The sequence below is a fragment of the Emys orbicularis genome, chromosome 6, assembly GCF_028017835.1.
Source record: "Emys orbicularis isolate rEmyOrb1 chromosome 6, rEmyOrb1.hap1, whole genome shotgun sequence".
In the NCBI taxonomy this organism is placed as follows: Eukaryota; Metazoa; Chordata; order Testudines; family Emydidae; genus Emys; species Emys orbicularis.
In genome coordinates, this window is record NC_088688.1 from 99,781,309 (window position 1) to 99,796,435 (window position 15,127).

Below are 15,127 nucleotides of genomic sequence, written 5' to 3' on the forward strand. Positions count from 1 at the left end.
ATAAATGTGCTCATTATGGGGTCAGTCCAATCCCCATGCACCCATAATTCCCAATGAAGTCAATATGAGCTTGGAGTGCATAGGGGACCCAGGTTTAGACCCTATGGACTGAAATCACAAGAGTCAGTTCCCACTAAAATTAATGGTGTAGGTAGAATAATGGGAAAAGCAGCTTCCAGTGTGAGTGGGGAGATGCTAAAAACACTACACATACCTAGTGAGAAAAGCAACATCGGGGCAAGGGGTGAAGACCTACTTGACAGACTCCTGAATCACAAAGCATGGTAAGTTCTTCTGGTTGTAGCTGTTTTCCTCTGCCACTTGGCCTGATATTTGCAACTTAAAAAATGTAACTAGCCTTAAGCAATGATCCTGCAAGAAGATGAGCACACCTCTGTGAGGTGCTGCATATCTTTAATTCCCACTGACAGCAATAGGAATTAAGGGCATTCAATATCAGGTAAAATTGGGTCCCTTCCAAACAATAGACAGGGAAATGCCAAACATGCTGTGTAAATGCAAAGTATTTCAGAGAGGTTCATGCACAATTCATACACACACCCCCCACACACGTCAGATGATTGTGAATTATGCTTTTCCTTGAACACATCATTAATGAGATGCCAACTGTACAGAAATGTTCTAGCCTATTGCTTTTAATGAGCTGTGCATCTTAATTTGAGAAACAAATCTGACTGACACTAAGGTATGTGTCTCACATCCAAACATACACAATTAAACAGGTTCTTTTCCATGTCTGAAGGTTGAAGTGCATTTTGTTATTTTGAGTTAATTTTCTACACTTTCTCAAGTGAAAACTAATCTTCCTATAAAGGGCTATAATTAGCATACTTGCCTCAATTACCTGTTAATAAAAAAATACAAATGTCTAATCTTCACTCTACCAGGACAGAAAAAAGAGGTACAGCTCTTTTTTCATTATGTAGAACACAATGATTCAAAATACCCTGGGGTAATAAAATCAGGTCAATTGTTCCCAATCTCCTATGCACTTGGAAGGAAACTACTTAAGCAAGATACCTTTCTGAACAATGCAGTTGTAAAAACTGTCTAGAATAGACACCTATGAATTAAATGTACATCTTTTCTGTCATCAATATTTCTCTACTTCTTTATTTCCCTATGTCAAGCTGGCTAGAGCTGCTCATGACCGTGAGTGCCAACCTCAGGGCAGACTGTGAAGAAACAGGGCACAAACCCCAGACTGGCTGTGTGTTCTATACTTAGATTTCACCAACCAAGTATCAGGTGTGAACTCCTCAAGCACTACAATAGCCTTAATATGGAGTCACAGACAGTCCCCTTGGGTACTCCGGTCTATCTTGCCCCTATCTTTGTGATAGATGGTCCCTTATGCCAAAAAAAAAAATCACAATATTCAGGTTACTTCCAGTCCCAAAGGACTAGTGACTCACCCTCAGCTCAATTGTACCTTAGCTCTCTCACCAAAGACCATGCTTGTAGCCAATCCTATAATAAACTAACTAATGACTTACTAAGAAAAAAAAAGTTATTTACAAGGTTAAAGCAGGTAAACATACACACACAAATGAGTCACTGTCTTAGGGCATGTCTACACTACAAAACTATGTTAAGCTAACGTATGGCATCGCACAGTAATTACATCACTTGTGCGTGTCTACACTTTGCTCCTTGTGTCAGCAGTGTACTTCCTCACCAGGAGTGCTTGTACCGATTATACTGTCTGTGTGGGGTATTGTGGGATAGCTTCTAAAAGCCAGTAACTGTCAATGTAAGCAACACTAACATTGCACCGACCTAACTACATCAACACGGACTCTATGTCTCTTGTGGAGGTGGCGTTATTAAGGCTACGTCTACACTAGAGAGCTTACAGTAGCACAACTGTACTGCTGGAGCTGCGCCACTGTAAGATCTCTTGTGTAGCTACTCTATGCCAACAGAAGAGAGCTCTCCCATTGACATAATTAAACCACCCAGTGGCGGTGGGAGAAGCTCTCCTGTCAACATAGTGCTGCGCACACTACCACTTATGCCAGCTAACCTTCTTAGGTCATTCAGGAGGTGTGTTTTTTCACACCGCTGAGCAACATACATTTTGCTGACATAAGTGGTAGTGTAGACATGGCCTCAGTCAGTGTAGCAGGACAGTTACGTCAGCAGGAGTGAAATTTTAGTGTTGACACTTACATATTTAGGTTGGCATAAGCTAAAAAGGTAATAGAAGATTCCAAAAGGTAATACAAGTTGCTGCGATATGCAAGCTTTCTATGTACTTCAGAGCTAACCCAAGCTAAGCAGCTTGGTAATCCCTTCTTTATGCTTAGAAATATTGCCCTCTCCAAATTCCAAGCAACCTAATACAGTTCGTCTGGCCAGGGATTTTTATTCCCTTTCTCCAGAGTTCAAACTGATGGAACAAGTATTGGTGCCTGTCTCCTCTTCTGGGAGTTGGTGAAAAGGCAATCAACAAGTCTTTGTCCTTTGATGTTTCACAATGGACCAGCGGACCAGCATTTTACATTAATTCTTCTTTCTGTCTGGTGAGTTACACAACTACAGAGGTTTACAATGCAAACACTCAATATAACTTTTTACCATGGGCTACAGATGATATAAGTGAGATCAATGCATGCAGCATTCTACAAACATTTTATCAGGTCTAAACACTAAACACATTCTTATCAGCTTAACATCTATTTTATCAATGCTAAGGCACAGTTGAACTAGATTGGTTTCCAGCTATGCATTTGTCAGTGTTTGGTGAGGCGTAGGGGCCTTGGCATGAGCTGGCACCTGGTCTACCAGTGTCACACCCAATTTTTAACTTATCCCCTTTCTCAAACTGTCCTTGCTCAAAATATTTTTAGGATTACCAAATAATGCCAATTTCAGTGCCGTCCTAATGACTAAATAAAAACGCATGAGTTCATGGCTTCTTTAATACAAACTGAAATGTATTGAAATTCTTTTTCTTTAGCGTCTTGACAAGTGTGCTATACTGGCCTTTGGGTTCTTTTTGTGGCATTTGTGTATTCTACAAAAACAATAAGAGATTGAATGGATCGGGGAGTTGATAATTGGATAGTGAGCCCATCACCTCTCAGAATCCAATCCAACCAGTAGTATCTGAAATTGCTACCATTTAATGGCAGTCATGGTGCCTCTATAAAATGAGTTTCTTGATCTTGTCTATTTTCCAGTGAACACACAACCACATCCTAAAAATGTGACACTAGCAAGCAAGCAACCACAGTGGCAGTCCCAGCAGAAAGGCCTAGGTTTGAATAGGCACAGAGATTAAACTCCAGCTCCAACTTCAGCTCCATATGATTGCTCAGACGCCATCGTGTTTTCTTAAATAAAAATAAAATAGAGAGAGAACTTCAGCATTGTCAACATGGCACCTTTCCTGTGCACTAAAATTCACACAAAATACCCATGTTACTAGTTAGCAGTGGCTTTGCTATAAAGATATGCTGCAGTTCCAAAGAGAAACAGATTGGGGAGGTGAGATAAAAACCTAAATATAGCAGCTTCCAATAATCCTTTGTCTTTGTAGTTGCTTTAAAGGACAAGGAGAGTTCAAATTTCTAAACCAACATTTGCCTTCTTCACATGCCCACATTTACTCTGCTTTTATTTCCCCATCCCATTATCCACCCATCTTCTCCTCAACACTCTTGTGACTGACATGGTATTACTATGTAATAGTCTAAGAATACTGAGATGTAATAATTTTGTGAACCCTATACATGACTTGGGTAGGGAGATAAAATTATTGTACAACTATGGTGGGCTATTAGAATTTCCTGTAGGAATGTACTGATATAACTCAGTAGCGGCCAGCGGGAAAAACAAGCAGGGAAGCGACACAATGAGCCCAGACAAGCAACCTTGGAACAACACTTCAGGGGCAGTTACAAGACAATGAGAAAAGTATTCGCTTCAAGCAGACTATATCCTGTCTCCAACTAAGTGACGTAGCTGTTCTGCTGGGAATGCTGGGAACAAAGAGATCGAAAGAACTTCAGATCTGAAGAAGAGCTCTGTGGAGTGCCAAAGCGAGTCTCTTTCACCAACAGAAGTTGGTCCAATTAAAGATATTGCCTCACCCACCTTGTCTCTCTCAGACTTTAAACAGTTGTAAAATTCTCTTCTCGGGAGAGAAAGCGGGGGGGGGGGGGGGAGGAGGACATCAACTGCTGTCAAGGGGGACATGCTGACAGAGAGAGAGGCTCTGCAGAGGGAGAAAAGACCAGGAATGATATGCCTTAGAGAAAGACAGGCAAGCATGTAGACTGTGTATTGTTTTAAGATCTGTTTTCTCCTAAATGCTTTTGTTCTAAATAAATAATGCTTTGCTTTAAGAAGGCAATGTAGTCACTGGCTACCATTGTCATTGTCCTGGAGGGGATGCAACTGGAGGAGCTGAAGACAAACCAGGACAGCTAAGTAATCACAGTTGATCACAGGGGACTGCAGCCCAGTCTGAGTGTGGGAGAATTGCATGACTCTACCTTGAGGTGATGGCTACAGGCCCGAGACCTGGGAGGGGGTGCACTTGAACAGACAAGAAGCGTTAAGACTTGAGGTGCAGTTAACTGTAACATCTCCTTCCTAAATTCCCATTCTCTAATCCTCTTCCATACTGCCACTTATGTGGGAATTTCACTGCCCCTCGTTGTGTGCGAGAAGAACCAAGAATCCCATGTAAAGGAATGTTCCTAAACAAACACAGGCACTGTCCTGAACATACCTCCAGATTTTTAAAGGACAAAGTCAGGTTAAAAGTCCTATATTTAATAAATAAATACATTAAAATGTCCTTATCTATGTTTTTCATAACACCCAAAACTATTAAAAATGAAAGAATGTTTAAAAAATAACTTTCACTATTTTTGCTGCTTGTTCACCATTTGTTTCACTTTCATGAACCACAAAGAGCATAGACTAGTAGGTTTCACTTTAACTTTCAGGCTCCCATACTTTAAAACAATGCTGCAGTGTCCAGAAATATGGCAGTTGAATTTTAAAACCATTTCCATTCCATTTTTTATTTTTATTTTTTTATTTTATGAAAACATTCTAATTGCCCTGGGGGTCTGCAAAAGAGTTGTTTTCACAAAATCTATATTTTTATCACATTTGATCAGAAAACATTCCTTGAAAATTTTATATCCAAAAGACCTCCAATGTTATTTCATAGATTTATAGCATTTAAGGCCAGAAGAAACCATTAGATCATCTAGTCTGACCTGGTGTATAACTCCCCATTCATAGTTTGAGCCTATTCTCAGTTATGGAGAGCCAATTATCATATGACTTCATTTTTTCTAAAAGTGTAAAAAAAACAATGACTCTGAGAAGAAGGCTTGAGACCTCATCTTGTTTCTCCATCCTAAAGATTATTTATTGCAAAATAGTGTGTCTGCAGTAGTTTTAAAGAGGCACTCTGCATTAGCTGAATTATGCATGATCAAACTAATTATTAATGAAAAGTCCAGTAAATAGATATTAAAATGTTACTTTATAGGAATAAAAGTTCTGCCTGTCAATGTCCCCTATAAAAATCATTAAAAAACAAGTCATCTTTAATTATTGTTAAAAGGTACATCTTAACCTAAAGCTAAGTTAATTTTTATGTTCCTATATGAATTTCTCCATTATCAGAATAAATATCCTTACCCATTAAAGCATCCTGATCTCATTAGGCCAAGATGCTCTTGGAAAAAAAGCAGCAGCACTGTTTTGTAATAGTTCTTCCTGGCTACCTCCACAAGCTTGTAGAAGCGCATTAGATACTGTATATCAGACAATTAGTAGATAGCATATAGCAGCTGCACTAAAGGTAACTATAAGAACTCACCACTAATACCCACTCCACAGGTAACTTTCTGTATTTAAGGCCACTCATTTAAATACATCCAAGCGAAATGCAAAAGAATCGAATCTTTGGAACTGAAGCAAATACAAAGATTAGAAACTTGGGTCAAATGATGCTCTTGCAGAGTGTGGAGCCCCACTCCCCAGACCAACAGTGGTGCTGTGAAATTTGGTGCTGGCCCCAGAGCCTGGCTGGCAGGAGAAGAAGCTGGCCCCTCACCCGCACAGAGCTCTGACTGGCTAGAGAGCTGGCACAAAATCCCACCCCTATTTCCTGCTGTGATCTGAGCTTTCCTGCTCCTGGATTAGAGGAGGATGTGCAACTGCATCTGCATAGGCTGTAGTAGCTGCTGCTGTTAGGACCTAGCAGGCTGAGAGTCCGAGCTCTGGGCTGGGGTCCAGACTGCAGCCTGAGTTTGTAGTCTTTCAGCCTGCACCTCACTGCATATGAGGATCAGGCAGAGCCCAGAGGAAAGGAGGCCCCAGTCAATGCTGCAAACTGAGAGGCAGGGATATTCCACTGAAGAACCAAGAAAGGTTCCTATGAACATTTTTTTTTACAATTTTAAAAGGATTAAAGGGGAGAGAAAAGAACAGCAAAATATAAGGAACAATCACAAGGCCATTTAAATAGTTTTCTATCAATCAAATCACAAATTAGCATAACACCTTATAGCTCATATGGGGAGTCAGGTTTCTGCCTGCTCCCATGCTCCCTCCAGCAGCATCTAAATTCTAGCAAGTAAGGCTGCTTTGACTTAGGGAGTTTATCCCTAATCCCTCCCATAAAATGTCAAATGCTGCTTCATGCCCAAACAAAACAAAAATTACTCATATGTGATACAAAACTGAGCAGGTAACTCACTGCGCCATTTGCATATACAAAAATAACTCTTAGTAGCACATTCTCCAGTGTAACCAATAACATATAGGCAACAGAAACACAATGACCCTTTGTTATTTCATTTGATTTCCCAGAACACAAAGCATGTTATCAGTGTGATATATTAGTTAGAATTTGTTTCATACTGTCCTCTGATGTATGGAATATCAGACCTGTTCACATATACGTGATCACCTAGACCTCTAGCAGCAGCAGTTTATAGATGGTACAGTATAAGCTTTAGAGCTACTCAGTGCTTATCAACTTACTATTTAGTGCTAAGTGACAGAACACTTTTTCCTTAGCTCAAGTGAGAAAAGTTTGTGTGTTTGGAGCCAAAAATCCTGGGGGTTTTCTCCAATTCTGCATGTGGGCAGTTTACCTGGTGATCATTCAGTCAGCTGTTTTTAACCTTGGATCTGTTCTGCTGAGGATGCAGTGTTTGAAATACAATCTCTAAAAGGCAGTATTTCCTGGAATGACATCACTGTCTTAGCTAATGATTATTGACAAATAATGCAATATCATCCCTGGGTTACTTAGGGAAGTAACATGAATTCATGACAGATTATAAATTATCAAACATAGTTCCAGAAAGAGCCAAATTTTCACTGTTTAAAGCTAAATTATCTTCTGCTGGTTTCAAGAAAAGATGTTAATAGGCAATTAAGATCTGGAAAAGAAAATGGTACAAATAGGTTTGAGATTATAGTAAAGAGAATATTTAAAAAAAAAATTATGTTATTTTTTCTGATTGCAAAATTTAAAAATATAATTTTATCTTCAAAATTTAGCGTTTAGGGCCTAATCTTCTAATATGTCTGTGACAATAGAATCAATGCACAAGGTACTGCTTCCCTAAGACAACTTCATACTGCATTTTCAGTACATTGTAAACAAAGAGATACTATCCCTTTGGAGCATCACGGTCAAATAGTAGTGGTCAAAATTTGTATCAATGCACTCAGAACCATACCATATCTGCGGTATTACTTGGTACTGGTGACACCTCAATCTGCTGCCAAAGATTTTTCTGAGAAATCCATTCTGTTAATTTGTCACAGCCTCTTCAGAAACTAGCAGATACTCCAGGTCAACAATCAACATGATGCAGGCAGCCTGTGTTCACTTTTGATGTGACTTAGCTAGCTTCTTGGCTTTCAGAGGATCACTCCTCATTAACAGGAAGACTCCACAAGGCCTATACTCCTTGGAGAGTTTAGCTACACCAGGGGTCGGCAACCTTTCAGAAGCGGTGTGCCGAGTCTTCATTCATTCACTCTAATTTAAGGTTTCACGTGCCGGTAATACATTTTAATGTTTTTTAGAAGGTCTCTCTCTATAAGTCTATATATTATATAACTAAACTAGTGTTGTATTGTAAAATAAACAAGGTTTTCAAAATGTTTAAGAAGCTTCATTTAAAATGAAATTAAAATGTTGATCTTACGCCACCGGCCCGCTCAGCCCGCTGCTGGTCTGGGGTTCTGTTCACCTAGGCCGGCAGTGGGCTGAGCGAGGCCTGCGGCCAGGACCCCGGCTGGCAAGGGTCCGGCAGCCAGAACCCCAGACCAGCAGCAGGCTGTGTGGGGCTGGCGGCCAGGACCCCAGACCGGCAGTGGACTGAGCGGCTCAGCTCACTGCCACTCAGGGGTTCCATCCACCGGCTCCTGCCAGCCGGGATCCTGGCTGCCGGATCCACTCAGCCCGCTGCCAGTCTGGGGTCCCGGCCCTGCCCACATACAGTGGGTACCTACCTTCTCCCTGGTTCTGGCCATTCTCTTCCTCTCTCTGCACTGAGCTGAGGGTGGCAGTGCACTGAGCACAGGGCTGGGGGTGAAGGGTCGGGCCACGAGCTAAAATGAGGGAGGGGGCTCAGGGTTGGGGCAGGAGGTTCAGGTATGGGGCACTTACCTGGGCAGCTCCCATTTGATGCGAGGGGTGCAGATGGGAATGGGGGGGGTGCAGGAGCTCCCGTTTGGTGCTCCGGGTGGGGGTGGGGATGTGGCGGGTGCATAGGGTGTGGGGGGGCTGGGGATGTGGGGCGGTGCAGGTGTCAGGGCAGAGGGGGGGCTGGGGATGTGTGGGGGTGCCAGAGTCAGGGCTAAGGTTGTGGGGGTGGGATGAAGGAGTCAAGCAGAGGGCTGGGTGTGTATGAGGGAGGTACAGGGCTCAGGGCAGGGGTCTGGGGTGTGTGCGGGGCTCAGGGCAGAGGGCAGGGTGTGTGTGGGGGGGGGTCAGGGCTCAGGGGAGAGGGCTGGGTGACTGCCCCCCTAAGAACTCCCAACCCCCCAGCTCCTTGTCCCCTGACCACCCCCTCCAGAGACCCTCCACCCTAACTGCCCCCCCAGGACCCTCCTTGCTCCCTGTCCCCTGACTCCATCCACCCCCCGCCCCCTGACAGACCCCGGGACTCCCATGCCCCATCCAACCCCCCCTGCTCCCTGACTGCCCCCACGCCCACCCCTTATCCAACCCCCGGCCCCGGACCCCTTACCATGAGGCTCCACGCAGAGCCTGATAAGCTGCCCCACGGGAGCGCGCAGCCTCGGCCCCCAGAGCTCTGCGCGCGTGGCGGCAGGGCTCCGGGTGAGCGGGGAGCGTCTTTCCCTCCCCGCGGAGCCAAACACTGCCCCGCGGGAGCGCGCAGCCCCTACCCCCAGAGCGCTGCGCGTGCGGCGGCAGAGCTCCAGGGGAGGGGAGAAGGCGCGGGAGGGGCCGGCAGCTTGCTGCGCTCCGGCCCAGGAGCGCGGACCCCACGGCTTGCCATGCCGGGAGAGTGGGGTCATTTGCCCACCCCGTGCGCACGGCTATGCTTCTGCTCCCTGCCCCCGCGGGGGGAGCGGAGGGCAGAGGAGAGCGGGCCGGGCTGGGCAGGATTTTTAATGGCACGCTGGAGTCCCGGCAGGCTCCAGCGTGCCATTAAAAATCGGCTCGCGTGCCGTCTTTGGCACGCGTGCCATAGGTTGCCGACCCCTGAGCTACACAGTCCTGCCAACCTCTCCTCACGTCTGCTGTTTTATTTGATAGGAATGATCATGCTCTCTTCTCTTATGATGCGCTAAGAAGTGCCTTTGCTCTTGCGGCAGAGCCCCAGTGCTTGCTTTCATCAGCATTTTCTCTCCTGAGTACAGCTCAAAGGCTGCTTCAGTGCTTACTCTTTAGTCCCAGCCTCCCAGGAGTTGCTGAACTGCCATTGTATTCTCAGTGAGAATACCCCTAATGTGCTTTGCAGTGCCGTAGGCCCAGGGTTAGTAGAACTTGAATTAGCAGACCTTGAGTTTGTTAACCTAGGGCGGCACTGTCTACACTCATTTGTAACCCCAGGTTCGGAATTATTGAACGCTGTGTCCCAACCTCCAGAATCTACGCTGCATTATGTGGTCCTGAGTTAGGGTTACCATACATCCAGATTTTCCCGGACATGTCTGGCTTTTTGGGCTTAAAATCCCCGTCCGGGAGGAAATCCCCAAAAGCCGGACATGTCTGGGAAAATAGGGAGGGACGGGTCGTGGGGCTTGGGTCCGGGCCGGAGCCGCTGGGGCCGGCAGTGCTCGGCCGGGGGCCGGAGCCGCTGGGGCCGGCGGTGCTCGGCCGGGGGCCGGAGCCACTGGGGCTGGCGGTGCTCGGCCGGGGCGGGCCGGAGCCGCTCGGCCAGAACCAGGGCCGGCGCCCGAGGGCCCGAGCCGAGCCGGACGGGAGACGCCGGGGCCAGAGCCTCTTGGCCTGGGCCGGCCGGCCGCCAAAGGGAGCCGCTCGGCCGGGGGGGCCGGACTGGGCCGCGCCGCACCCCGCCCCAGCCCCAGCCCCAGCTTACCTGCTGCCTCCCTGTTTCAGGCTTCCCGCGAACATTTGATTCGCGGGAAGCAGGAGAGGGGGCGGAGCATTCAGGGGAGGGGGCAGAGTTGGGGCGGGGACTTTGGGGCGGGGCGGGGGTGGGGAAGGGGCGGAGTTGGGCCGGGGCCCCGTGGAGTGTCCTCCTTTTTTAAATTAAAATATGGTAACCCTATCCTGAGTCCAACTGTCCATATCCCAGACTTCCTACCGCCCTCCCAAAACGTGACCACTCTAGCCCTTTGTACATGGTGCAGTGTAGGAAAACTTGATTGTTCACCAAACTTGACTGTCCAGAGGGCAAAGAAAGTCCACTTGTGGAATTGTGGGATACTTTTTGTGGACTCCCAGAGCATGAGTCTGGTGGGTGTGCATCTACACTGCAAAGCAATAGGGCTTGAACCCTGGGTCCTGACTTGATTTAGGCTCTCAGACCCTCTACTCCTATGCAGTCCTGGGACCCGGGGTCTGAGCCCTGGTTTAGCACAATTTGTTTGTAGATGGAAGAGGAGTTAGGCTTGAGCCTGAGTTTGAACCCTAGGCTTACATTGCAGTGTAGACATACTTTCAGAGAACAGCAGCTCTTCCCCCACATACAAACCTAGCCTGCATGTCCTGGGGCTAGTCAATTAGCTAGAAGAAAAGTATGGAGGTCAAATGTGAAGCTTCCTCTTCCAGCTCAGCAAAACTTGTAAAGGAATCCATTCTGCCTAGCAGAGCCCCCTTGTACTAATGCAGACCCATACTCAATTGTTAGTAATTCTGAGAACCTGAAAGCAGCCTAGTTAGATGAGTGAGATCTGCGTTTCTAAACAAATCTCTGTCCCTCTGAGCGGAGCCCACAGATTTCTGTTATAATTAATAAGTTTCTATACGGCTTTATAAAAGATATATTCTGTGCAACAGTCACACTGTAACAACGTATTCACTTTTAAAAGACTGACTCTTGGTATTCCAGGTGTGAGGTATGAAATTAATTAGACTCAGGGTCACATTCTCAGCTGGTGTAAATCAGTATAGCTCAATTTAAGCCAACAGAGCTACACCGATTTACATCAGCTGAGGATTAAGCCCATCTTGATCAAAAAGTACAACACAGTTTGAGATTTCTGTATATTATTAAACAATAAACTGTCCCTGCAATCTGGTACCCAAATAGAAGGTGCACTCTGGTATTTTATTGTAACACTTCTTTTTCTACTCAGCTTTGTTCTCTGCAAATAAGACAGACAACTGTGGTAAGAAACCTTTTTTATTCATTCTTATCTATAGCAAGCCGCTGACTCATTCATATGTCCTACATATGCTTTGAATCAGGATTGCAACAACTTCAGCTAATATATACTGTAACAGTGGCTAATCACATCATGATATCTCAATTACAATCAAGACATTATCTTTCCTCCTTACTGTATTAATACAAGGTTGAAATGCTCCTACATAGAAGGGGCTGCTGTGAGCTGACTTCCTCTACTATAAAAAGAAAATCATATATTATGTTCACAATCTCCAGACCTGTACTCTTGCCCAAGTTCCTCTCACTCTCTCCCCAACAAAAAAAAATACCATAACCTCGCATTCTGAATTAGGTGTTTTTCGTCCTCATTGGCCCAAATCTTACTCTGTACTCTGTGCATGTGGTGGACCCTGCCTGCAATAGAACCACTGCAACATATGCTCCCTGGGACAGGGGCAAGATTTAGAGAGTACAGAGGGCAGCCTTATGAGGATTCTCTGCATGTCTCTATGCAGTAGTTCTTTGGAAGAGGAAAGTGCATGGGATGATGGGAATATGGATAATAGGTGAGATACTGCACAGTGACTGCCCACTGGCAACCACATGGCGGGTGATGTGTCTGTGAAGGCTACTCCAGTCCTGATGCTGGAGTAGCGATCATGGAGCAGTTCTGCTGCCACAGTGTGGCCCAGAGAATTGAATTCTGCCCCCATGGAAGAATCCTCAGCACTAAACCTGGCTGCCTCTGCTGGGAGCTTGGAACAGGATTTGTCCCTTTGGGAACAAGGTATTAATACATACTGTGAACAGAATGTGACTTTAAACCAGTCAACAGAGAATTTGTTTGTTGGATATTAAGGGCTCAGTTCTACCTTCTGATCCATGAGCACAACCCTGAGCAGTAATTTCAGAATATTCTCTGAATTTGTCTCAGAATAGCAGTCAGCATGACTCCATTGGCCTGAGGGCTTTTGAGTTGAGCCTAGTACAAGGCCTGTGTGCCACTGGCCATGAGAAGAGGACTTATGTTGGGTTTAAGTGGTGAATATGTAACAAACACATATTCAGTGGGGAGTTCTGTCCCCCTTTAGTAGTGGCTGGACTACATGCAAAAAGTTGATGAGCCTGCTATAGGCTTTGTTAGCAGATTCTGGGTCAGTTAGCTCAGGCAGTAAAGGCTCATATTTTAAAATCCAGAGTAGAACTGGTTGAAAAATTTCTGATGGAACAGTTTTCCATCTATTCTATTGAATTTTCATTAATGAAACCAGGCTGACTGGCTGGCCGAGCAGTTGGGGAGCCAGCCAACCCCCTGACTGCCTGGCTGGTGGAGCCATTTTGCCAGAAATTCTGTGATGTCAACATTACATCCCCATGCAGATCAAAGCAAAACTTTGACAACCTGAAATTCCCTGAAAAAGGGAAATTCCCTTTCCTGGTCCGTTCTAATCCCCAGGTTCAGGTCCCACTGCCAACAGTCCATCCAGGGAATCAGCATTACACATAGGCCCTGTTCTGGCCCTCTGCACAAGAGTAAATTTCATTTCTACACAAGAAATAGTTTCCAGTGACTTAAAATATGCATTTGAAGTAATTGATGAGTTTGTTTACATGCTAATCAGCTCTTCCTATTTCTGGATTCTACCTCTATGCAGTCTAACTTATTCACCACAGCAACTACCCACATTGTGAAAAATAGATTTTAAAAAATTATCTCTGCATGCCATTCCCCCCTAAAAAGGATGCTTGAAAGCACAAATAAAGCACAGAAACTATTTAAATATCAAGAGAACTGCCATAGAACTAACAACATTCCTCAAAAATTTTGTCTGCTCCTTTAAAATCAGATCTATTCCATCAATTGGTTTGGCACAGATTTTCCTTGATATTTTCTAATCTTTAAATGTTAAATGTTCAATTGTTGAGTGTTTCCATAATTTACTATTCAGGACAGATTTTCAGACCCAGAGCTGCTTATGGACTTGGCATGTATACACATCATGTGTCTAATATCACCTGACATCCAAAACTGCTCATTTCTCAAGAAAACAGGGACATATATATGCAACTGCATATTTTGATCACGTTGTAGGTGTGTGTACAAATTTTGTGGGCGCAACTTTGGCACCAGTGTCTGAAAAGTTGTCTCTTAGAACCCAATTCTGCACTTACACCTGGGAACAACTCCCACTGAAGTCAGTCAGATATTAAACTAACTTGATCTTAGCCAAAAAGAAAAAAAAAACTTTTGTGACAACAAGAGAAAAGAAAAATCAATTTAAATGATCTCAGGCCAAATAAAGATATCTAACTGCTTTCCCTGGCAAGACAAAAGCAGGATATATTTTCTATGACTGAACAAAGAAAATGTTCTCAGTAGAACTATTATTTAAGCCTGAATCAGTAATACTTCAGAGTCAAGAGGACTCTATCAAAGAGGTACTAGTTTTGGATGCAGTAAGTACAAGTTCTCTTCCTGCCTATGCCACAGATTCCCCACCTTGGGCAAGTTACTGTGTGCCTCAGTTCTCTAACTCTAAAATGGGGATAGTCACTTAACATCTAAAAATAAAATATCAAGATATATAAATAATAAAATGATAAATGTATCAAGACTCAGACATTGCATGCCAGATGAGAGCCATAATAAAGCCTATAGCAAACAAACATTTCTTATTCAGTCATGGTTTGTATGGTATGTAGTACATGAAACATGTGGTCACACACAGAACTGAGGCCAGGGTCCTTGGGAAAAAATAGTATGTAACTATGTAATTAGACTATATTGTAATGTATTTGTATTGGGGAGCAAAGTTAAGATTGTACAGGCAGTATTAACATTGTCATTTTCTGATCTGAGTGCTTTACCTGGCAATCTTAAGATTTTTAATGTATTTTTTTTATTTGAATATATGTACTCTGTATGTGTGTGTTGTTTGGAATATATATGTGTGTGAAATTGCATATTTTGCATGCATGCGCACACACAATTATATAATATGCATGGTTACATTTCATTTTGCTACAGATCTTCTATGTGAGCTTCTGTCTCATATTCATCATTAACAATACTCAAAATTATGTTGGATGCATAGTGGAGTGAAAAGGGATTATCAGTAAGTGCACTGACCCCATCTTGGGTTTCAGGTTTGCTTCCCCATACCTGTGAATGAATTGAGGTGAAATATAATGAACCAGAACATATTACTTATAGATGAGGGCAAAAATCATAGTTGTAGCTAGAGCAAATGACTGAGCTGTTGAAGTCAATTTTTAAATTTGCC